Genomic DNA, 26,295 nt, shown 5'->3' with positions numbered 1-26,295 from the left:
TATCCCAAAGTGCACCCAGACCTATACAAAGAAAAATATTGATGCTTATTTCCCACTAATGGTCTTTTTACAAGGAATCATAACATACATATTGTTGAACATGTAAACTACCTTAACAGGTAGTCATATCCATTCCTTTTTGTTGGTAAACCTTCCACAAATTCCATGGAAATTATTTCCCAGAGACGAGTAGATACATGTAAGAGATGATATATAACTTGTTTCCTGTTGTTAGGATTGCTAGTACAACAAAGGATGCATCCTCTTATGAACCTAGCAACCTTCTCTTGCATCTTGGGAATTTACACATACCTCTGCAAGTTAGCCATGGTCTTCCCTACACCAAAGTTCCCTACAAATTCAGAGGTGTGAGCCTCTCTTATCAGCTGCAATCGCTCACCTTTAAGAACACATAGTTTATCCAACTTATAGAGTAACCAATCCTAGAGATGGTGGCCAACGGTGGTGTCACCATCGTGCACATGAATCTGACTCTACAACTGTTGATACACCTCCTTGAAGTCCTCATCCTCTGAATATGCCTCTATATATGTATCATGGGTGAATGGCTCCATGTGCCTAAGAGTTCCCAAAGTTGTAACCTTTGAAGTAGGTGGCTTTCAAAGCATGCCGACTAACTTGTTTGTGTTTTAATTCTTATACATGATCACCAAATGAAACTGATGTAAAAACCCCATCCACCTGTAATTCCTGGTCTATTGTAGCTTACTCTAGGCGTGCAAGCATTGTAACAGATGGTGATTTATGTGTATTATTGTCTCCTTTACCATCAAATATTACTTCCAACAATGGAAACTTTGAAACGGGGACTGATACTGTTACCCGTTTCGTAGAGATATCAAAAAAGTGACCTGATTTTGAAAAGAGGTGATGCATAACACACATGTTTTTTTAGAGCATAGATTTTGGCAATTCAATTTTTTTTATGTACATTGCGTTTTAAAATGGTAGTGATTTTCATGTTGATTTTAAAAAGTGGTAATTCTGCATCAGACCCTTTTTTTAAAAGACCTTTTTTTTTATTTTAAATTTTATAATGTATGAAATGCAAATAATTATTTTGTAAATTTAACCATTTTTGAAATGGTCGTTTTCTTCTTTCTTGTTTTTATTTTTATTTTAATTTTTTTGTAGTGAGGTTTTTATTGTTTTGCATTTTTAAATTAGAAGGTCGATATTTTGAATTTTCGATATTCTATATATTTGTACATCCTTAATTAATTTTTCAATCCACATGAAATAATTGTTTCTAAAAAACAATATTTTTTAACAACGGACATAAAAATAACCATTTTTAACATACATATAACTAAAAAACTACACGTTTTGATAATTGTTTGCTAGAATTGACATGTCAAAATCACAATTTTTATACGAAAATTTTAACTAAAAACGGTTAAATAATAGTTTTTTTTTTTTTTTTTTTTTATGAATTTCATGTCAAAAAAATAATAATAATCACTTTTTTTTCAAAAAATAATGGTTAACTTAAAAATTAATGCAAAAATTATATATTACAAATATTGATTGCATAACAGTATCAGTTCCCGTAATCAGAATCAAATAACCACCACCAGACTGCCCATGGGGGTGGTTACTCGATTCTCAGAATCGGATAGCCACCGCTCGGCCACCCTCACGGGTGGCCGAACGGTGCCCATGTGATCCTGAGAATCAAATAGGCACCGCCTGGTTGGGCGGTGGCTGTCTGATTCTTAGAATCAGATAGCCATTGCTTGGCCACCCCCACATGTGGCTGGGCGGTGGCTATCTGATTCCGAGAATCGGATAGCCACCCCCATGGGCAACTGGGCGATGGTTATTCGATCCCGAGAATTGGATAGCCACCCCCACGGGCATCCGGGCGATAGCTATTCGATTCCGAGAATCGGATAGCCACACCCACGAGCAATCAAGTGATGGCTATTCGATTCCGAGAATCAGATAACCACCCCCACCAGTGGTCAGGCGGTGGTTATCCAATTCTCGAAATCGGATAACCACCCCCTGACCGCCCTTGAGGTGGATATCTGATTTTGAGAATCGGATAGCCACCGCGCGACTGACCCCATGGGCTGCTGAGCAGTGGCTATCTGATCTGAGAATCAAATAACCACCACCCGGCCACCCCCACAGGTGGCTGAGTGGTGGCTATCCGATTCTGAGAATGGATAGCCACCGCCCAACCACCCGTGGGGCTGGCCGGGAAGTGGCTATTCAATTCTCAGAATCGAATAGCCACCGCCTGGCCGCCCATGGGGGCGGTAGCCGATAAAATTGTTTTTTTAAATAAAAAATAAATTTTGTTAAATATGTTTATTGTGTGTGTGTGTGTGTGTGTGTGTGTGTGTGTGTGTATTAAAAAAAAACATTTAAAATATATATATTTTAAATATTTTAAATGTTATTTTAAAAAATATCAAAAATATATTTAGCTTTTTTTAATTTTAATGTCTTTTTTAAAATCATATTTAATTTGAAAATATGTATTTTTTTTTTAAATTTTAATTGTTTTTCGAATTTCTATTTTATTTTTAATTTCAACATATTTTTGTTTTTTAGGGTTTTTTAAAAATACTTTTGATCTTAATTTTTGTAGTTTTTTAATTTTTTTTTCTTTTTTTTGTTTTTTTTTTCTTTTTTTAATCTAGTTTGTTTTTAATTTTATTTTTATTTTTTAGTTTTTCTTAATGCTTTTTAAAAATTTCCTATTTTTACTTAATTCCTTTAGGTTTTTTTGTATTTTTTGTATTTTTTTTTTTTTTTTTTCAATTATTTTTTTATGGTTTACCACATTTAAAAAAATGTTATTTTTTTGAAAATATGTTTTTCTTATTATTTATTTCTTTAAATTTTTTAATTCTTATATTTTATAGGTTAATTTTGTTTTTTTTTTTTATATTTTTATGATTGATTTTTTTTTTTAATTTTTTAATTTTATGTTTTGTTTTTAATATATATTTTTATTTACGTTTTGGTACTTTTTTAAAACTTTTTTTTTGTGTTTTTTTTCATTATTTTTATTTTTGTTTTTATTTTTAATTTTATGTTTTCATTAATTTTTTGAAATTTTAATGTTTTTCGGAGTCATAACAAAATCTTTTACACCGTCATTTCAAAGTATTGAAAATTTACCCAAAACAAAAAAGTGTTATTCGAGCATCAATACTTTTCGTTTTGAGGGTGTTTTTTGCACAATTTTTGCATATAAAAATTCAGTTTTACTTGCATTTTTTTAAAATGTTGAAAATTAACCCTAAAAAAAAATTCATCGTTCCATTATTAACACTTCATTTTCAGGCTGGTTTTTGCACAATTTTTGCACAAAAAATTCGTTCTCACTGCCATTATTGAAACATGTTCAAAATTGACCCTAAAAAAAAACCATCGTTCTAGTATACACACTTTTAGTTTTTAGCATTGTTTTCATGTTTTTTCACGTTTTTTTGGGCAGAGTTCTCGTTTTGAGTTTATAGTTCCTGTTTCAAAGTTTACATTGTTCTCCACTTATTCACAACTTATACCATGGAATAGATCTCCTTGTCGTAGGTAGGGTAGTTGAGAACTATCACATGAAATACTTTAGAATGGTAGCATATAGTCCTTCTTCCTTGCATCAAGACAACTCCCATAGAATACCCACTCGCATCTGCCTCCACTTCAAAGGGTCGCTGCAAGTTTGGTAATGCTAGAACTGGTGCTTGACTAATCTTCTTCTTTAGCTCCTCGAAAGCCTTCTGCTAACATTTTCCCCACTGGAAACTCTTGCCACCTTCTATTATGACATGGAATGGTGCTGCTACTGCTGAAAACGAGGCTATGAATTTCCTAAGGTACTGTGCTACCCCAATGAAACTCCTGCCCTCAGAAACATTAGTAGGCACCTACCATTTCACGATGGCCTCCATCTTGGAAGGATATATCTTCAACTCTCCTCCACCAATCACATATCCCAGATACACCAAATACTGCTGCGCAAACTCATACTTCTTGAGATTTTCTAGTAGCTAGTGCTTTTTCAATGTTTCTAGCACCTACGTCAAATGTGAAATATGCTCCTCCCAGGTAGCACTATATACCAGTATATCATCCAAATAGAAAATAACAGATGAATCTATAAAAGGGCATAATACATCATTGATTAATATCATAAACGTATTTGGTGCATTGCATAGGCCAAATGGCATGACTAACCACTCATACAAACCTTGCCTGGTTTTGAAGGTGGTTTTCGAGGTATTTTCTTCTTTGACTCAAACCTAGTGATATTGAGACTTCAAGTCCATCTTGGTGAAGTATTTTTCTTGTTGCCACTAATCCAACAAATTATCTATCCTCAGAAGGGGGTATTTGTTCTTGAGCATTATTGTGTTCAACATGCTATAATCTATACACATCCGCCAAGTTCCACCTTTTTTGGCACAATGAGAATGAGTGACCCACATGGTGATGTATTAGGTCGAATGACACCATGTTTCAACAACTGTTGCAACTGTTTCTTCACCTCATCTTCTTCTATAACAAACTGCTTATACAACCCAATATTCAAAAGTGGGGAGTCTAAGAATATTTGGATCTTGTGCTCTACTTATTTCTTATGTGGTAACCCTTTAGGCTCTCATAACACATCCATGAATGCCTGTAATAACTACTACAATTGTTGTTTCTAATTTGTAGTACACACTTCAGGGAATTCTTGTGTTTTATTGACTCCTCCACAAATTGACTTTCTCTTATAAACAATAGCACATACTTCTCACTAGAATTGATCAATTTCTTGGCTTGGTTGGCACTTACCAGTGAAATTTTTTACTTGTCTTTGTGCTCATTGATGATGAATGGTTTTCCATCCTTGATGAGCCAGTACTAGTTGGATCTCCTCATGAATATTGCATCACGCATTTACATGTATGAACTCCCAAACACGACTCCACATACGTCAAGAGGAACCACATCTAGATCTACTGATAGAAAATCTAATTTTACACTATTTTTTTACCTTTAGCTTTGCATCCTTATTTACCCATCCTAGTGGATACAGGTTTGTATGATCTCGAACTTCCAACCAAACTTGTTAATCGACTCTACTACAATGAGATTTTCCTGTGATCCTAAGTCAAATAGAGCATCAATATTTGTCTTCTTGACCTGTATCTTTATATGGAAGAGTTTGGTCATTTCTTTCTTTTCCTATTGCTGAAGGATACTCATATTCACCTCCTTCTATACTGATGTACAAACGATATTCTCATCCAAATCTGAGCTGCTTTGAACTTGGTTGCTCGAACCAGTGGCCATGATATTCTTCTTCTTGTTCTTCGGGTTTAGCTCTAGATGAAACCTTCAACATTTTTCCTCTATATGCCCATCGATGTTGCAGTGGTTGTAGTGGTTCCTAGGATCTTTGCACTAGTGTGTTATGTTGGCATTATGATACATATGTTGTACTTGATGGCAACCCACTCATCTCAGATTCAATAAATTATAGTGCAGAAAAGTTCACGCACTTTCATGAAGATAAAAGTTTTTTTTTCATGTAGAGAAAAGTTCACGTACTTTCATGAAGATAAAAGGTTCTTTCATTAAATAAAAGTTCATGCACTTTCATGCAGAGAAAAGCTTCTTTCATGTAGAGAAAATTTCACGCACTTTCATGCAAAGAAAAGTTTCTTTCATATAGAGAAAAGTTCACACACTTTCATGCAGAGAAAAGTTCACGCACTTTCATGTTTCGCTCATGGTATTAGTCCGACAGTTTTTGATCCTATGGTTTTGGTCCGTGGTATTGCATCCAAATGTGCTGACCCCAAGTATTGGGTTCATGGTATTGTGTTATTATGGTTTTGGACCATGGTATTGTGAAAGGCCTAAGACTATAAAAGAGGAAGGAGATCATTTGGCAAGGAATTCAATCTGAATGAATTGAATATCTAATAAGTGCTAGATCTGAAATATTTGTGATTGGAGTTATGGTGCAGATCTAGATCTGAATGAAGGAGGAACCTTAGCGCATAAAGAAGGATAAGTTCTATTGATGGGTCATAATATTTAAGCTTGAATAATAGTATCTTTGTATGATTTTGATCTGTTATATGAGGCGCATGCTTGATCTATAAATCTGACAATCTGGGTTAATTACTGTCTGAATATTTGAAAGAATGAATTATCCTTTATAGATCTGCACGCAGGTTTTAGGTTGTTGAAGTACCGTATAACTTTTAAATTATGATCTAGCTGCCTCTGTTTATTGATGCAGTATTCTGGGTTCAGAATTTGGTGTGTGGTTACTGTTACTGTGTTCTGGGTACAGCTGTCAAAGAAGTGTTTACTTTATTCAGTGCTAATTGGGGAAAGGGAGATTGTTTGATGTAGATATACTTGATGATTGATTGAAGTTCATGGATCCAGTCTAAAAAGTTATGAAACGAGGTCCCTGGAAGAAAGAGAAGGTTGTAGCCTTCAGTAGTCCAGCACCTACGTACTAGTATCTTGGCTAGTAAAACAGCTAAGGGAGTTGTAACTCCATTCCAGGAGAAGCTAGAGAACGAGAGAGGGTTGTAGCTCTCTACAGGTTGCAGCCTGTGTACTGGTAAAGGACTGTGCCAGTGCATTGCAAAAAGAAGTTTCTAATTACGAGAAGATAGAGATGAATTGCAGCAGGTGGTTTTCACCCACATTGGGTTTCCACCTTATATCTTGTGTTCTTGTGTGTGTGATAGTCTTCAAATCTGTATTACTGTCTCTGGTTATTGGTTATTTGATTTTGATACACAGATTAATAATCAACTTATGAAAGATAAAGTAAATTATAAGTTTGCATTGTATACGCGGGTTTCCTTCTACATAGTTGCGTATATTCGCAGTTTTAATTAACTAAAGTAGCGTATATTATCTGGATTTGAAAAAGGGAATATTTGACTTGATAATACTGATTCACCCCCCCTCTCAGTATTATTTCCAACAATTGGTATCAGAGCAGGTCCTTCTAAAGAAGCTTGATCGCTTGGAGGAAGATCCATCATCATGAGCAACTACGAGAGAGAAGCATCTATCAGGCCACCGATTTTTGACAGGACAAACTTCGTATATTGGAAGGTAAGAGTTACTGCCTATCTTCAATCTCTTGGTACAGAAGTTTGGGATATCATAGATACAGGGTACACTTTTCCATCAACAACTCCTACAGATCCGGCTGAGAAGAAGAAATATGAAACAAATGCAAAGGCTGTCAATACCCTATTAGGATGTCTATCTCAATCAGAATTCGTCAAGGTTATGCAGTATAAATCCGCAAAAGAAATATGGGACAAGATTGTTCTGAGCTATGAAGGAGATGAACAGGTAAAACGAGCAAAACTTCAAACCCTCAGAATTCAGTATGAAAATCTCCGAATGCACAATGATGAAAGTGTGGCTAACTATTTCCTTCATGTAGATGAGATTGTTAATTGTATGAAAAATTTGGGTGAAGAAATAAAAGAGGCTATTGTGGTTGATAAGGTTCTAAGATCTTTGTCCCCTAGGTTTGAATCTAAAGTTTCTGCAATAGAAGAAAAAGAGAATCTACAAAACCTTACCATGTCTCAGCTGCACGGAATTCTGACTACTTATGAAATGAGGAAAGGAGGACCATCAAACAGGAGAGAAGCTGCTTTCAGGGCTTCAAGCAGAGGAGATTACTATGAGTCAGGACACGTGTCTGAAGAAGAGGAGGAATCAAATTTTGTCAAAAACCTTCAACGGGGTACTGGAAGATTCAGAGGTAAGTTGCCTTTCAAATGCTTTGCTTATGGAAGAGTCGCTCACTATGCTACCAAATGTCCTCATAAGGATAAGATTAACAAGGGGAAGGAACCTGTTAGATGGAACAAGAAACAGAATGTAACTAAGAAAAGTTACTACACTCATGAAGACAGTGATGGTCTTTCAAATAGTGATGAAGATGAACGAGGTAAGAATTATAAACTTTTAATGGCTTTTGAAGATGATAATTACATGGATGCTATAGATGAAGATGGTTTTTATGAAGAGATTTCTCGACTCAAAGTATGTTTAGAAGAGAAGAATGTGATCATTGATACTCTGCAATTCCAACTTGCTGAAAAAGAAAAATTTCTTGAGAAGTTAGAATGTGAAATTGTTGGTCTTAGAAAAGAGATTGAGAAAACAAAGGCTCTTAATCTTAAATTTGTTAAAGGATCTGAAACTCTAGATGAGATTATCAATGTGCAGCGTTCCCCACTAATCAAGACAGGTCTAGGATATAATGAAGAAGCATCTCAAGCGCAGAAACCATCCACCTCAAAAAGTTATCTTGATGCAGCAAGGAGGAATGAGCAAGAGCCCAATGGAGATCACCAGGTAAAACAGGGACGATTTACATCAAGAATAAACAAAGACTACCAGGTAAATCGGGGGCAATCCACCTTAAGGATGAACAAAAGCTACAACTAGCCACAGGTAAAATCTTCTCAATTTGCCTCAAGAATGGATGACAATAGAAACTACAATCATTTGGCTGGTCGATTTGATAATCGTAGGAGTTTCTTTAATGGCCAATGTTTCTCTTGCCATAACTTTGGCCACAAATCAGCTCAATGTGTTGCATATAAGACAATCATGACTAGAGAAGCTCAAAAACAAAGAAGTATGACTGGAATTATGAAAAGAACCTATAACAACTTTTCCGCCCTTGAAAATGAAATTGAATGTTCTATTTGTAATAACTTCAGTCATGAAGATTCTGAATGCAGGAGCAGGTTTCGGCAGACAACTCAGAAGGAACAAGCCTCAAGTGCCAGAACATGGAGAATGAAGGAACCACAACCAGAAAGATGTGGGATAGCCTTTTATGCAGAAGGACAAGAAAATCAATGGTACATCAACAATGGATGTTCGAAGCATATGACAGGTGATAAGGAAAAACTTCAATCATATAGTGCTTTAGAAAAGGGAAAGAAAGTTTCTTTTAGAAATGATACCCCTACAGTCATAAAAGGAAAAGGCACTGTTCAGTTGAAAGAAAAAGTCAAAGCTGGAAATGTTCTGTATGTTGATGGCTTGAAGCATAATCTACTGAGTGTCAGTGAGATGTGCAATCAAGGAACTGAGGTAATATTTCGATCAAATGGATGTAGTGTTCGTGATCTTGATACAGGAAAAACAGTGATCAAAGGTATAAGAACTCCAAATAATTTATACATATTTGAAGAAGGACAACAACAATGCTATTTGAGCAAGAATGATGAACACTGGTTATGGCACCGGAGGTTGAGGCATCTAAGCTTTTCACAGATAAGGAAAGCATGCAAATACCAGGCAGTTCGTGGTCTTCCAGACATCAGAATTCTAGACAATACAATATGCAAATCATGTCAGTTTGGTAAGAAAACCAGAACTAACTTCCCTGAGAAGGAAGGATCAGCGAGCAGGCCTCTTGAACTAGTCCATACAGATATATGTGGTCCATCTAGGAAAAAATCACCTCGAGGAGAAGAATACTTTATATTATTCATTGACGACTTCTCCAGGATGGTTTGGATAGGACTTTTGAAGCACAAAGACGAAGCATTCGAAAAATTCAAATCATTCAAAGCCTTGGCAGAAAATGAATCAGATCACAAAATTAAGTGCCTCAGGTCTGATAGAGGTGGGGAGTTTACCTCAAATGAATTTTTCGATTTCTGTGAAGAACATGGAATAAGAAGGGAATTCTCTACAGCTAGGACTCCTCAGCAAAATGGAGTGGTGGAAAGGATGAACAGAACAGTTCAACAAATGGCTCGTGCTATGCTTGATGAGTCTGGAACACCTGCAACCTTCTGGGGTGAAGCTGCATTTGCTGCGGTTGTTATTCTCAACAAAAAAAATGTCCACATAAACAGCACTCAAACTCCTCATGAGCTCTGGTATGGTGAGACTCCTTCGGTAAAACATTTCAAAATCTTTGGAAGCAAATGCTATATTAAGAATAATGATGAACATCTTGGAAAGTTTGAACCTAGAGTAGATGAAGGCATACTTCTTGGTTATTCTCCCCACAGCAAAGCATATAAGTGTTACAATAAAAGACTTGGAAGAATTGTTGACAACATTGATGTAGTGATTGATGAAGAAGGAAACATTCCGAGGCAAGTAAATTATGAAAATATCGAAGAGGATGAAGACTACCCTTTAAATCAGACTGATGATGAAGAAGAACCTCAAGAGGCACCAGAGGAACAGATAAGGATAGAAGAGAAGACTCCATCCAGGTACGTTCAGAAGAATCATCCAGAATCTCAGATTTAGGGGCAGAAAGAGGCAGGTGTACAAACAATAAGAACAATTGCAGAAGCCTCAAGCTATTTGGCATTGCTCTCCTCCACTGAACCACAAAATGTAAAAGAGGCATGAAAAGACGAATGTTGGGTCAAGGCAATGGATGAAGAACTTTAGCATATCGAAAAGAATAACACTTGGGAGTTGGTTCCTAGACCAAAAGATAAGAATGTCATAGGGACAAAATGGATCCTTAAAAACAAGTTGAATGAAAATGGGATGTGATTAGAAACAAGGCCAGACTTGTTTGTAAAGGGTATGCTCAACAAGAAGGGATAGACTTTGAAGAAAATTTTGCTCCTGTTGCTAGACTTGAGGCCATCCGAATGTTCCTTTCTCTCTCAAGCTTTCAGAAGTTCAAAGTATTTCAAATGGACGTGAAATCAGCCTTTCTGAATGGAGACTTAGAAGAAGAAGTGTACATTGAACAACCAAATGGCTTCATCCTTGGGAATGATCCAAATCTTGTATGCAAACTAAAAAAGACTCTCTATGGTCTTAAATAGGCTCCAAGGGCTTGGTACTACCGTTTGGACAAATATCTTCATCAACAGGGTTTTTCAAAAGGATCAGCAGATAGCAATCTTTATATAAAAATTGAAAATGACAAATTTCTAATACTTGTTGTGTATGTAGATGATATATCTTTGGCAGCAATGAAGAAGCTATGAGTCAAAGCTTTGCCTTGGTGATGCAGAAAGAATTCGAAGTGTCTTTGCTTGGAGAACTAACATGTTTTCTTGGATTGCAAATCCACCAAAATGAAGGTGGTATCTTTTTGTCTCAAACCAGGTATCTCAAGTAGATATTGAAGAAATATGGCATGGAAGATGCAAAACCAGTATGTACCCCTATGGTTATAGGATGTAGCCTCAGTAAAAATGATGAATCAGCAGCAGTGCATCAACCAACCTATAGATCTATGATTGGAAGTCTTCTTTATTTGACAGGTACTTGACCAGACATCATGCATGCAGTGGGAATAGTTGGAAGATTCCAGGAAAATCCTAAGGAGACCCATCTTCAGGCAGTAAAGAGAATTTTCAAGTATCTTCAAGGAACTCAAAACTATGGCTTATGGTATCCTAGAGATACAGATCTCACTCTACATGCTTATACAGATGCAAATTGGGCTGGAAGCGTGGATGACAGGAAGAGCACAAGTGGTGGAGAATTCTTTATGGGTTCCAGATTAGTATCTTGGTTCAGCAAGAAACAGAGTTCGATTGCTTTATCGACAGCTGAAGCAGAATATGTGGCTGCTGCATATTGTTGCACTCAACTCCTTTGGATGATGCAAACCTTGCAGGATTTTCAAATCACTTGTACACCACCTATCTCCATCTTATGTGATAATACAAGTGTAATCAGCATTTCAAAGAACCCAGTTATGCATTCAAAGACCAAGCACATACCTATCAAATATCATTTCCTCCGGGAACAAGTGCTGGAACAAAATGTCAAGCTGGAGTATGTTCCCTCTAAGGAACAAGTTGCTGATATACTCACCAAACCACTGCCCAGGGAAACTTTTGAATACCTCAGACAGAAGCTGGGATTAGTTGATGCATCATCTTGCTGTTAAATCTTATCTGTTTCAGAGAAAAATGGGGGTACGCGAGTTGCCTAAGGAGGATCCGCGTACATACGCAAGTTTGTGCAGAGACAGTCGCGTATATGGAGGTTTGATGGATATCAGTAGGGACAGGCTCTAGTTGAAGATAATCTAGTATGGGTCTGACAGAGACCATCTCGCATAGGTTCAGGGGGAGAAAATAAACTTCGAATGATGCATTGTTGGCATTATCTCAGAAGCTTTTGGTTCTAGTTCACAACTGTTGTTGGATTCAGGTGGCAAATGCAGAGGGAGAACAAAAGGAAATCTTGGTTGCTGATCTGAATGGTGATTGACAAATGCTGCTGCTATCAACCTTGCTTATAGTCAGGGGGAGCATGAACAACACACTTCAGCAGAGAAAAGACTTTAGCATGTACTCAGAGGAAGCACGGACAGAGTGGTACACCTTGGCATATACAAAGTGGGAGCTCATTCAGAGATTTCAACAGGTACTCAGGGGGAGTATGGGCAGCGGAAAGTTTATCTAGGAAAGAGATTATCTTGGTCTGCCCTTTGCCCTTGATGACAAACGGGGAGAGTGATTGGTTGTTGTTGCCATCAATTCCAAAGGGGGATATTGTTGGCATTATGATACATATGTTGTACTTGATGGCAACCCACTCATCTCAGATGATAAATTATAGTGCAGAAAAGTTCACGCACTTTCATGAAGATAAAAGTTTGTTTTTCATGTAGAGAAAAGTTCACGCACTTTCATGAAGATAAAAGGTTCTTTCATGTAAAGAAAAGTTCACGCACTTTCATGTAGAGAAAAGTTTCTTTCATGTAGAGAAACGTTCACGCACTTTCATGTAGAGAAAATTTTCTTTCATATAGAGAAAAGTCCACGCACTTTCATGCAGAGAAAAGTTCATTTCATGAAGAGAAAAGTTCACGCACTTTCATGGTTGGCTCATGGTATTAGTCCGACAGTTTTTGATCCTATGGTTTTGGTCCGTGGTATTGCATCCAAAAGTGTTGACCCCAAGTATTGGGTTCATGGTATTGTGTTATTATGGTTTTGGACCATGGTATTGTGAAATGCCTAAGAATATAAAAGAGGCAGGAGATCATTTGGCAAGGCAATCAATCTGAATGAATTGAATATATAATAAGTGCTAGATCTGAAATATTTGTGATTGGAGTTATGGTGCAGATCTGGATCTAAATCAAGGAGGAACCTTAGCGCATAAAGAAGGATAAGTTCTATTGATGGGTCATAATCTTTAAGCTTGAATAATAGTATCTTTGTATGATTTTGATCTGTTATATGAGGCGCATGCCTGATCTATAAATCTAACAATATCGGTTAATTAGTGTCTGAATATTTGAAAGAATGAATTATCCTTTATAGATCTGCACAAAGGTTTTAGGTTGTTGAAGTAGCGTGTATCTTTTAAATTATGATCTAGCTGCCTTTGTTTATTGCTGCAGTATTCTGGGTTCATAATTTTGTGTGTGGTTACTGTTACTATGTTCTGGGTACAGCTGTCAGAGAAGTGTTTACTTGATTCAGTGCTAATTGGGGAAAGGGAGATTGTTGGATGCAGATATACTTGATGATTGATTGATGTTCATGGATCCAGTCTGAAAATTTATGAAACGAGGTCCCTGGAAGAAAGAGAAGGTTGTAGTCTTCAATAGGCCAGCACCTACGTACTAGTATCTTGGCTAGTACAATAGCTAAGGGGGTTGTAGCTCCCTTCCAGGAGAAGCTGGAGAACGAGAGAGGGTTGTAGCTCTCTGCAGGTTGTAGCCTGCGTACTGGTAAAGGACTGTGCCAGTACATTGTAAAAAGAAGTTTCTAATTAAAAGAAGATAGAGACGAATTGCAGCAGGTGGTTTTCACCCACATTGGGTTTCCACCTTATATCTTGTGTTCTTGTGTGTGTGATAGTCTTCAGATCTGTTTTACTGTCTCTGGTTACTGGTTATTTGATTCTGATACACAGATTAATAATCAACTTTTGAAAGATAAAGTAAATTATAAGTTTGCATTGTATACGCGGGTTTCCTTCTACATAGTTGCGTATATTTGCGGTTTTAATTAACTAAAGTAGCGTATATTATATGGATTTGAAAAAGGGAATATTTGACTTGATGATACTAATTCACCCCCCCTCTCAGTATTATTTCCAACATGTTATGGTTGTCATCTTCTTATATTTTCCCCCCTTTTTTAATTCTTCCCCTCCTTAGAAGCGTCATGTTGCTTCTTCTGCTTTGATCCACTTGATCATGCTGACATGCTCTCTTCAGACCTATGTTCTCCAGGTATCGTGCCTATACACAAGCCTCGTCCACCTATTTGGGCTTGAAAAACATCACTTTCTCATGAATATGGTGGTGTAAACCCCCCAAATACTTGAGGAGTACATCTAGGTTCTTTGGAGAGATTCCCAACATTACATCCATATTTCTGAATTTCGTGGTTTACTCCTACACGCTTTGGCCCAGCTTTTGCTTGAAGTAATGTCACCATATCCACTAGTCCTCCACATACCCAATGGGATAAAACTATGAATTAATGAGGGTTTTGAAATATTCTCACTTAGTCACTGGAGTTTCTCCCTCCAACCTTAGGGTTTCTGTGTGGATCTCCCACCAAGTCAGTGCATGGCCCTCTAATTTAAGTCATGCAAATGAGATCTTTTGCCCTTCCTCGATCTGTTGGATGTTGATATTAACTTCTAGTTTCTGCAACCAGTGGTTCAAATTCAGAGCATAGATCTCGTTGTGGTATGACTTTATATTGAATTTTCCTTTCATTTTAAATAGGGACTGTGATTAGTTCATGACACTCGAACTGAGTTGATCTTTTTCATGTTCTTTCTTTAACTAGTTCTCCATTTCTCCCTGATCTTTTGATCCCTATTATAATTTTTCCTTTTCATTCGAATTCCCATCTTATCCAAATATCCCCATCTTATTTCTCAGAGACACCATGAGGAGGTTAGCTTTGTGATTTATGTTTGCGACTTGTTGTTATGACCCCAAAAACCTCACCTCTACAGGATCACATGGGTCATTAATAGACTTGTCGCCCATGATTAGGATTTTATGATTTTCGGCCTCGTCGATCTAAATCTCCACAAAATACCCAAAGGAACCTACTTTGATAGTGAATTATCCATAAAATACCATGGATATCCCACTGGACAATTCGTCACAATAGATATGACAATATTATATTAAAACTTTGAAATTCTACATTATTATAGTTTTCTTTAATTTATAAATGTGTAGATTTTACTGTAATTAGTGCATGCATGCGAACGGAAATTATGCCAAAAATCAGAGAATGAAAAAATAATCTCACACACACAGATAAGGCATAAAATATGCTCTACGAAACGCTTTCAGGGGAAAACCTTGCTGGAAGGTGAGGTCACTTCACTCTCTTTCTCTGTCTGGAAAATAAGGTTACAGGTACAAAGAAGTAATGCATGTGGCCCGTGGGATAATACAATGCATAAATCCTCTTGTGTGTTCTACCTGCTATCTCTCTTGGCTATCTTTTCTTAGTTATGGAACAAAATTCTCTTGAAAGAATGGAATGCCTCTTCCTTCTAGTGGCTCAGTTATAACACAACCCGATAGCCTACTAGTGGTTGAGTTTGACAAAATGAATTATTAACTAAAGTTAAAAAAATAGAATATTCTAGAGTATTTTACATCACAGGTACGTGGCTATCCCCTTTTCCATGCATAATTGGGGATGACGTGGCATCCTCCAGTTGACGGTGTTGGACCCGCCAACATTCAGGGATCTCCCCAGTATGAAGTCCCAACTAGACCTCACACCATTTGATGTAGGAGTCCCATCTGTATGACGACCCAGTTGTCATTATCTTAAATACTTGCCTTAGCTTTTTCTTGTCAGCACGTGAGAGTGGTTTACTATGTCTTCGAACAACGAGGTTCACGTTCCTGGTGAGTGCTTAGTGCCACTGGTGTCAAGGTTCTTTCACTGCAAAGGGAGCGAGTGGAAGTGAGTATCGGGTTGAAAGGGAATAGTCCCAACTCTTCTAGAGACACACAACACAATAGGACAGGTGCAGCTTCCAATGGAGTAGTCCACACGAATGCAGCAATCACAAACACAAGGTGAATAGATAGCACGTGCAACACCTAGCGAAATATTCCACATGAGTGCAACATGAATTATAAAAAGTTTACAAGAATGAACCTGTCGAGTGTCGGTGGGATAGCCGACACAGTCGAGACAACGTTAGCAACTGATACAAGACATTTCCAATAGCATATGTACTAAAACAAACAAAATAATTCAACTATCTTAATACAGGTTAAAGCAACATGCATTACAAGTGTCCAAAGAATAGTCTTACAAATGAATACAATACACGTGGGAAAACTTGTTGGCATGTTAACAGGCTTCTGAATTAAGCGAAACTTCCAAGAAACATCCATACATCATTACATCATTACATCACTAACCAATGCTCTCTCCTCAAAGAAAAGATTACAGACTCTCAAGGCTATGTGGGAGGAGCCAAGGTGAAAAGTCTGTTGCATGTACAAATGAGGGGTATATATAGCCAAGTGTGAAACTGACCCTTGTGGCTGTTCAACTCCCCTCATGACTGTTTGACTTACATGACTCTTCAACTTTACATATGGGTCTCCTGGACGTCCACATTACATTACATTGATTACAATGGTATGGCCCATAGTAGTGATGTGGCCGAGATGACTCATGACATGACTCGACACTACAAAGCTAGTATGTTCATGCTGCTAGTGGTGTCCATGTCTAGCTACAGTGTTGCTAAGTGATGGATGTGCTCTTGGTGTATCATAGCTTCACCTCCGCATGGCAAGCTGTGCGGAGTCTTCAATGGTCTTATTGTTCGCTTGATGTTGCACGTGCATGTCTCTTCTTCACTTGTACTTGGCATGATCCCCTTGTTCGTCCATTTGCGAACATGTCTACTAGCATGCGCTCCATGTTCATCTAGTTTATCTCCGCGCCATGTCTCATCCATGTACTTGTATCTTCAATCACTCATGATGGAACGACATCAAATCCAGGAATCTCCTAGTTACCATGATGCATTATCTTTTGTTTTCATATGCATGTGACTGGGAGAGAGTACAAGGCTCTGAAACTGCATAAAGCACATTTCGAGCTAGGATACAAGCTCCAGGCACTATCAGTGAAAATTTCTCAGATGTCACTAGGAGGCTGAGATGGAAAATCTAGATTAGTAGTGACTATCCGCAGGATCTGGCTCGGTTGGAGGGAAAACCTGTGCAATTTTTCCAAGGAGACAGTGCAGGCAGCAAGGGGAGACTGGCAGTGAAAACTATGTAGATTCTCCAGGGAGATTAGTAGTGGGCTGCAAGAGGCTGCTGCCCAAAACTATGCAACGTTGGGAGGATGGCATGTTGGACATCCTTGTGCAATTTCTAGGTTGAGCAGGATGCTAGAAAGCTAGGAGAGTTCCCATGAAAACTGTGTAGTTTTCAAGAGGAGCAGCAGGTCGACTGACAAGGTGACTGGCTGAGAAAACTGCACAATTTTTTAGGGCAGTGCTGTGACATTCAACTAGTATTTGTCTAGCATGTCTACAGAATTTCATCAGTCAATAGAAGTGGGCATGCTTGGTAGCTTCTGCACAATTTTTTGGAGTGAGGCTTGATGTTAGGTCCCTATACTACTAGTGTAACCCCTTATTGTTATTAGTACAACCCCCTTATTATATTGTTGTGCCTGTGTAGTCCCCATATTGTTATTATTATGCCCCATAGAAGCCCACTATTGTTATTATTGTGCCCTTAAATTATTATTATTATGTCAGCTCTGATTGTATTATCACCCATTAGACTCCTATCTATAGAAAGGAGGTCTTGTCATTTGTATCATCCAATAATTTTTCATTTTTGTAATTTAAAGGAGGTTGCCCCCTCAAAGAGGCTTATTTTGTAGGCATTTATCTATCTTTTCTATCTTTTTGTGAGTTGGTTTCATAACATTTGGTATCAAAGCTTTAGATTCTAGGTTTTCGCTACTTCAAACAGGTCATCGAGGAATTTTCACTATAACCTGTTTTCAACGACGTTTCAGAAGCTAACAAAAAAAACCCATTTGAGAGGAAATCTCTTTGAACCTCAGGTCTGAATTTTAGATCTTCTTGCGCTACATTTTCGGCGATATGACCTAGGGAAGTTAGGGTTTTTTCAATCTCTACAATTTCATCTAAAACAGGTCATCATGGAAGTTTTTCTATAACTTTTTCACTACAAAGTTTCAAAAGCTAAAAAAAAACACATTTGAGAAGAAAGCGGTATGAACCTCGGGTCCAAATTTCAGATCTTTTCTCACTATATTTTAGGATATATTATCTGAGGAATTTAGGGTTTTTTCAGACTCCCAAGTTACATCTTAAACAAGTGACCTTGGGAAAATCGTCATAAATTTCTCTCTAAGCTTCAGAGTGAAATTTCGTAAGAATTTACAAAAAGAGGATAGACTTTAGTTTCCCGTTTATATTTTACATATCCGAAGGTCAAAACAGTGACACATGGCACTTCATACAATTTTGCTCTTCTGAAAAAGTATCTAATCAGTTCATCTTGGGAGTTTGTGCATAACTCTTTCTTGGAGAATCCAATTTTGGTCAGACTGGCGGAATTGGAAAGAGGACACAGAGGGCTATAGCAGGTCGCGATTTCAGAATTTGAATATCGGAAATTACAGAGTTAGAGTCATTTCAAGATTGAGCTCCTAAAATCAAGAAAAGGCAATATGAGGAAGTTTGATGGCAAGGATCGAGTAAATTGATACTACAAATGGAGCAATATTTTGATCTACATGAGGTGCAACTATTACAAAAGGTACGTATTGCATCTTCATATTTAGAAGTGGATCAATTTTTATGGTATAAAGGGTTGTGTTCTCGTAAAGCACTTGTCACTTGGTCAATTTTCATGGAAGAAATGATAGCACATTATGAGGATACAAAGAGTAACACCTTCTTTAGCCAATTGATAAATCTCAAACAAAAGGGTTCAATGGCAGAGTACATTGAGGATTTCAAAAAATTTAATATAAGGGTAAATGATATTTCAGAGAAGAAAAGGATTGATGTCTTCATAGGGACTTTAAAGGATAACATTCAACATGAGGTTCATCTTTGGGAACCTAATTCATTGGAGAAGGCATTCAGGTTGGCAAGAAAAATTGAAAGCGGAATTATGGAAACAAGGAATCCTACCACTCACAACTATAAATATGGAAGTTTTTTTTCTTCTAGTCTTCCACAACCTACAAGGTTTACACTACAAAAATTGGAAGAAAAAAGAGAAAAAGGACTTTGTTACATTTGTGATAGAAAATGCACTAAAGGTCATAAGTGCGCTGAGAAGAAATTATTTTACATTGATTATGAAGAGGAGGAAGAAAAGGATCAAGAAACATCAAAAGAAGAGGATATACACCAGGAACCAACCCCAGAGAAAGAAGAAATGAATCCAACCATATCTTGTAAAGAATTGGCAAAAATTACCACTCCTCAAACTCTCAAGATAGAAGCACATATCAAGAAGAAAAAGGTTCAAGAAGTAAAAGATCACATTGAGAAAAAAGAAATGAATCCGACCATATCTTGTAATGGATTGGCCGGAATTACCACTCCTCAAACTATCAAGATAGAAGGGCATATCGAGAAGAAAAATGTTCAAGAAGTGAAAGATCACATTGAGCATCAAGAAATGAATCTGACAATATCTTGTAATGCATTGGAAGAAATTACCACTCCTCAAACTCTCAAGATAGAAGGACATATCAGGAAGAAAAAGATTCAAGCAGTGAAAGATCACATCGAACATCAACAATAAGATTTCTAGCTTTTAAAGGATAACGCCACTTTGGTGCAAAATCGAATGAAACAACAGGCAGATCAACATCACAATGAAAGAAGTTTTGATGTAGGTGATTGGGTATTTTTACGGCTACATCTCAAGAAAGCTATTTATGAGAAGGAAATGTTGGCAATACTACATGCACTTAAGAAATGGCGACCTTACCTAATGGGAAGACACTTGAAGGTAAAAATGGATCATGATAGTCTTAAATACTTTTTAGAACAAAGATTATCTTTAGAAGAACAAAAAAATGGGTCATAAATATGTTGGGTTATGACTTTGAAATCATCTACAAAAAAGGGAAGCAAAATGTTGTTGCAGATGCACTCTCAAGAAAGGATGAGGATGTGGAAGCATTGTTTTGTGCTATTTCTATTATCCAAGAAGATTAGATAAATGAAACAAGGGATTAATGGAAGAAGGATTAGGAAGTGTGGCCACTCATTCAAAAGTTGCAAAAGATCCCAGTTCAAACAATATTGCCAGAACATAACGAGGAAGGAAAAATCATATTGGAGCTTGGAGCAATCACAGAAACAAGAACCCAACAACTACAAAATTGATCAATTTCACAGTATCTCATGAAGTGGAAGAAATTACCCGCTGAATATTCCACATGGGAGGACAAGAATTTTATACAGAAGCATCAAGAACTACTCAAGCGTTGAGGACAATAATTTTTTAAGGAGAGGGGCATGTTAGGTCCCTATACTACTAGTGTAACCCCTTATTGTTATTAGTACAACCCCCTTATTATATTGTTGTGCCTGTGTAGTCCCCATATTGTTATTATTGTGCCCCATAGAAGCCCACTATTGTTATTATTGTTCCCCTACATTATTATTGTTATGTCGGATCTGATTGTATTATGACCCCTTAGACTCCTATATATAGAAAGGAGGTCTTGTCATTTGTATCATCCAAGAATTTTTCATTTGTGTAATTTAAAGGAGGTTTCCCCCTCAAAGAGGCTTATTTTGTAGGCGTTTATCTATATTTTATATCTTTTCATGAGCTGGTTTAATAACACCCAAGGTCACTGTCAAGTCAAACTCTCCGGTTGACCAGCTGGAGACTTGATGGATCCTTGTGGGCGACGTAGTTTGGGATGACTTGCTGAGAAACTTCTGCATTGTTATAGGTGGCAATCATTCAGGTTGATTCCAAGATTGCACAGTGTAGACTACTTGGGAGACATCCTCAACCTTTGTGCAATTCTGGGCAAGAGGACATGATCAGTGAGGGTTGAGACTACACAGTGCAACTCAACAAAGGTCCGGCTATTGGAGGGTTGTTTGGTTGACAGGGTTTCGACAAAATGACTAAGTGTGTGAACGAGTGACTTTGTACATGCATGACCTTGTGACATGACTTGACGATAAGACACCTCAAACCATCAAGACAACATGCACTCAGTGTGACTAACTAACGGGTGCGAGAAACAAGAACAACACTTGTGATAGAGGTTCAAATGACCATGACGACGCTTGCAGGACAATACTTGCAACATCATATGTGAGTGCAATAGATTTTTACATAGGGAACACAACTCAAACACAACCTTCAACATCTATAGAACAAGGTCGCAAGAATGACATAGCAATCAACATTTCAAAGACGACAGTTGGTCAAACAAGTGAAAAGGAAGCAAGACATGTAGAAGAAACACATAAAATGATTTTTCTTGTTTGCGCACATGCATGTTACTAAGGCCATGATGATATGACAATGACAAGCAGTCCTTTGCAAATGCAACTAGGAGGTGTACTTTGAAAGGTGTTCTTTACTTACCATACTTACCCTCAAGATGATCATGCATCCGACGAAGTTTACATGCAATGCTAATCTTTTCCATTACTTGGTTCCTTGGTCCTTCTCCTCAACTCCTTGGAAGCGATTTCAGCATGTCACCTTTTCCTATAGTCACTAAGAGGAAGCTCTGTGTAATTTTAGCGGATAGTGATTGCTTCCTGAATGAGGCCTTGGGAGGCCCATCTGCGCAGTTTTTGCATGCAAGACCAACAATACAACTTGGACTACACAACACAGTTTTGAGGTTCAGGGCACTGTTGCAGGACAGGGGTCCTGGGAGGACACCTCTGTGCAATTTCTAAGTGTAGTGTAGCTAGAACACTCTAGGCATTTATGGAGAGAAGTGTTGGCTCAAGTCTCTACGGGCTGCGGTGTTTCAACAAGAAAGGGAGGTTGGTGTCTCTACGGGCTGCAAGGTTTCAGCAGGCAAGGGAGGGTGGTGTCTCTATGCACTACGAGGTTTAAGCAAGTAAGGGAGGAAGATTGATGGTTGCAGAAGCAAAGCGCATAGTTCTAGGAAGCTGGATGAGGCTAGGTTGCTCGGTAAAAAGGATAAGTGTGAGATGAGTGAAACATATGTAAACATTAATAGGACTTGATTGTGATCACACATGGACACTTAGTGACACAACGTAGACCATTTGGAATGCATAAGACATACTTTTCTTGATGCAACAACATTCGTGACAAGAGTGCGTGAAGTGAGTGTGAAACATATCTATGTGATGACAACCACTCATGTGAACATTCTATCCATTGAAGCAAAAAAACATTCCCTTTTCATGACAAACAACAACCCTTATTCCCAAAAATGACACATGATGCATAAAGATGAGAATGCAAACAAATCTTAGGTTCAAGGAGGGGAGCTTGAAATCATCATCTTACCAATAAGCAACCAAGGATGATCGATTGCATGATTGAATGTAGGCTCTAAAATTTGCATGTGAGCCAAAATTTTGGAGAGTGTTGTAGCCGCTACAACACCTCCCAAACCATAGGTGTGAAGACATGATGGTCAACTTCTAAGTGGCATAACTTTTGCATACGGACTTTGATTGACGTGCTTCTTGCGTCATTGGAAATATCTTTGTGTGTAGAATATCATGAAAAGGTGCATCACTAAAGAAGAAAAATTTTACCCCAAAAAACTGTCATTTGATGCCTCAAAATGCTCCCGGAAGGTTTCAGACCCCATTTTGCTAAACTCGTTCTTGCCGTTAAAAATAGTCCCATGAGATAATTCCTCCACTTTTTCTACTATGAATGCATCGAGATGGATGAAAAATAATATAATGATCCAATCTAGATCAGGTGTGAACCTCTCTAATCAACTACAATTTCTCACCTTTAGGAACACAAAGCTTATCTAACTTGTAGAGTAACTGATCCTAGAGATGGTAGTCAATGGTGTTGTCACCATCGTGCACATGACTTTGACTCTGCAAATAGTGAAAAGGCTCCTTAAATTCTTCCTCCTTTGAATATGCATCTTTGTAAGCATCATGGGTGAATGGATCCATATGTAGAAGATTTCCCAAAGCTGTGATCTTTGATATGGGTGGCCTTGAGAGCATATCAACCAACTTGTTTGGATTTTTGTTCTTGTACTTGATCACCAAATGAAATTTTTGCAGAAACCCCATCCACTTGTAATGCCTAATCTATTGTAGCTTACTCTAGGCCTGCACGTACTATAGTGGTTAATGTGGATTACTATCTCATTTCCCATTCGATAGTGCTTCCACTTCTTCACAACTTGCATCAGGGCATAAATCTCCTTGTCATAAGTAGGTTATTTAAGAACTGCCCCATGAAATACTTCAAAATGGTAGCATACAAGCCTTCCTCCCTGCATAAAGACCTATCCCATAACATAACCTATCACATTTGTCTCCACTTCAAAGGGTTGTTGCTTTAGTAATTCTAGAATCAGTGCTTGACTAATTTTCTTCTTTATCTCCTCAAAATCCCACTGTTAATCGTTTTCCCATTGGAAACTCTTTCCACTTTTTTTTATGGCATGCATCGATGTTGCTACTACTGAAAATGAGGCTATGAATCTCCTTATGTATTGTGTTTCCCCAGTGAACCTCCTAACCTCATAAACATTAGTAGGCAGTAACCATTTCATGATGTCATCCATCTTGGGAGCACCTATCTTCAACTCTCATCCACCTATCACATACCCTAGATACACTAAATACTGATCTGTAAACTCACACTTCTTGAGATTTGCAAGCAACTGGTGCTTCTTTAATGTCTCCAACACCTATATCAAATATGAGATGTGCTCCTCCCAGGTAGCACTGTATACCAGTATATCATATAAACAGAAAATAACAAATGAATCTATAAAAGGGTGCAGTACATCATTCAATAATATCATAATCATAACTAGTGAATTACGTAGGCCAAATGACATGGCTAACCACTCATACAAACCTTTCCCATTTTGAAGGCAAACTTTCATGTATTCTCTTCTTTGAATAAAACCTAGTGATATCAAGACTTTAAGTCCAGCTTGGTGAAGTACTTTGTTTACTACAACTGATCCAATAGTTCATTTATCTTGGGTAGGGGGTATCTATTTTTAGCGAAAGTTTTTTTAACGTCCTATAATCCATACACATTCACCAAGTCCCATCCTTCTTTGGCACAATTATGATGGGTGACCCACATGGTGATGTACTCATTCTAATGACACCCTGTTTCAGGAGTTGCTGCAACTATTCCTTCACCTCACTTTATTTTATATGAGACTGCGTATACAACCCAATGTTTGGAAAATGGGAATCTGACAATAGTTGGATATCATGCTCCACTTCCCTCTTAGGTGGTAATCTTCCAGGCTCTCATAACACATACATGTATGCATGTAGAAACTCTTCCATTTTTTGTTTTTGTTTCTTAGTATACCCCTCTAGGGATGACATTCCTCTTACTGACACTTATGTAGACTGATTTTCTCTTAAAAGCAATAAAACATACTTCTTGTTGGAACTAACTAGTTTCTTGGCTTGGTTTGCACTTACCAATGAAATTTCCAACTTTCCTTTATGTGTGATGATGATGAACAATTTTCCATCCTTGACGGACCAATATTGGTTGGATCTCTACATCAATATTGTATTTTGCATGTACATGTATGGAATACCAAACACGACTCTACATACATCAAGGGGAACCACATCTAATTCTACTTCATAAATAAAATCAGCAATGATGAAAATATAATTTTTCACTTTTTTGTTACCTTCAACTTTGCATCCTTATTTACCCATTCGAGTGGATATGGGTTTGGATGATCACAAACTTCTAGCCCCAACTTCTTGACCAACCCTGTTGCAATGAGATCTGGGTTATGATCCTGAGTCAAACAAAGCATCAATCTTTGTCTTCTTGACCTATAAATTTATAAGGAAGAGTTTGGTCATTTATTTATCTTCCTATTGTTGAAGGCTACTCAAATTCACCTCCTTTTGCACTGATGTACTAACAATCTTTTCATCCACATCTGAGTTGCTTTCAACTTGGTTGCTAAAATCAGTGGCCATGAAATTCTTCTTCTTCTTATCTTTCTTTTTTTTCGTGAGGTTGAGCTATAGATGTAACTTCCATCACTTCTCCTCTAGATCACCGTCAATGTTGTAGTGGTTGCAATGGTTGTTGGTGCTAAACACAACAATGGCGAAGACAAAATATGAAATATTAGCCTTGAAATCATATATTATTCACATGATATATATTTATAATACATCGGAGTGACTCTTGGATTCATCTTCCAAGGTCTCTTTGACTCCCTTTGATTGTTAAACTTCCTCACCATAACCCTTAGCGGATTAGGTGTCCAAAATCCCCCCCCCCCTAATCCGAAGAGGTATATACAAGTCCAAGAAGAGAGCTATAATACAAAATATAATAATGCATGATATAAATAGGTTGAATGTGCTCTATTATGATGGCATAAGGTGAGATAACTCAATATCTCAATCGACGATGGTTTAAGGATGACCACCAACATTGGAATGCTTAGTGCAGTTCCCGAAACTCTTCCAAATCTGGAAATAAGATGAAATATTCTACTAGAGGAAGTGTCCCTAATGCTTTGTAGAGGGAGACCTTCAACCTAGAAAAGGGAGGTCTACAACTTGTAGTGGTTTAAGGATTACCACCAACTTTGGAATGCTTAATGAAATTCCTAGACCTCTTCCAAAACTAGCAAGAATATGAAGTCTTATGCTAGAGGAAGTGTCCCAAATTATTTGAAGAGGGAGAAGCTCAACGTGAAAAGTGAGGTCTCAATACTGCATATATAGTTTAATTCTAACCAACAACCAAAGGCATGCTTAGGGGCATCTATGTCTCTGGCTACAACTATGAATCATGTATGGCAGGTTGTGGCTCAGGCTCGCTTGATGTGGCTTTGAATCTTGTATATGACCATCACTTCCATCCCTGTCAGATACAAGGTGAGAAGATGGAGAAAAATCAACTACAAGGTCGTTCAATACTCTAGAACAAGTTCTGACATATGACTGAAATGTCTTCTTGGTTGTTCAAGCCCATTGTTAAGAAGTGATCCATCCAAGATGAATCTTTGTTCTTGTAGGAGGCTTGTTTTTTAAGCTTATGTT

Source organism: Pinus tabuliformis, chromosome 1_2 (assembly GCF_031772625.1).
Source record: "Pinus tabuliformis cultivar Carrire ecotype Pingquan chromosome 1_2, CPIR1, whole genome shotgun sequence".
Lineage (NCBI taxonomy): Eukaryota > Viridiplantae > Streptophyta > Pinopsida > Pinales > Pinaceae > Pinus > Pinus tabuliformis.
Note: the sequence above shows the minus strand (reverse complement) of the source record.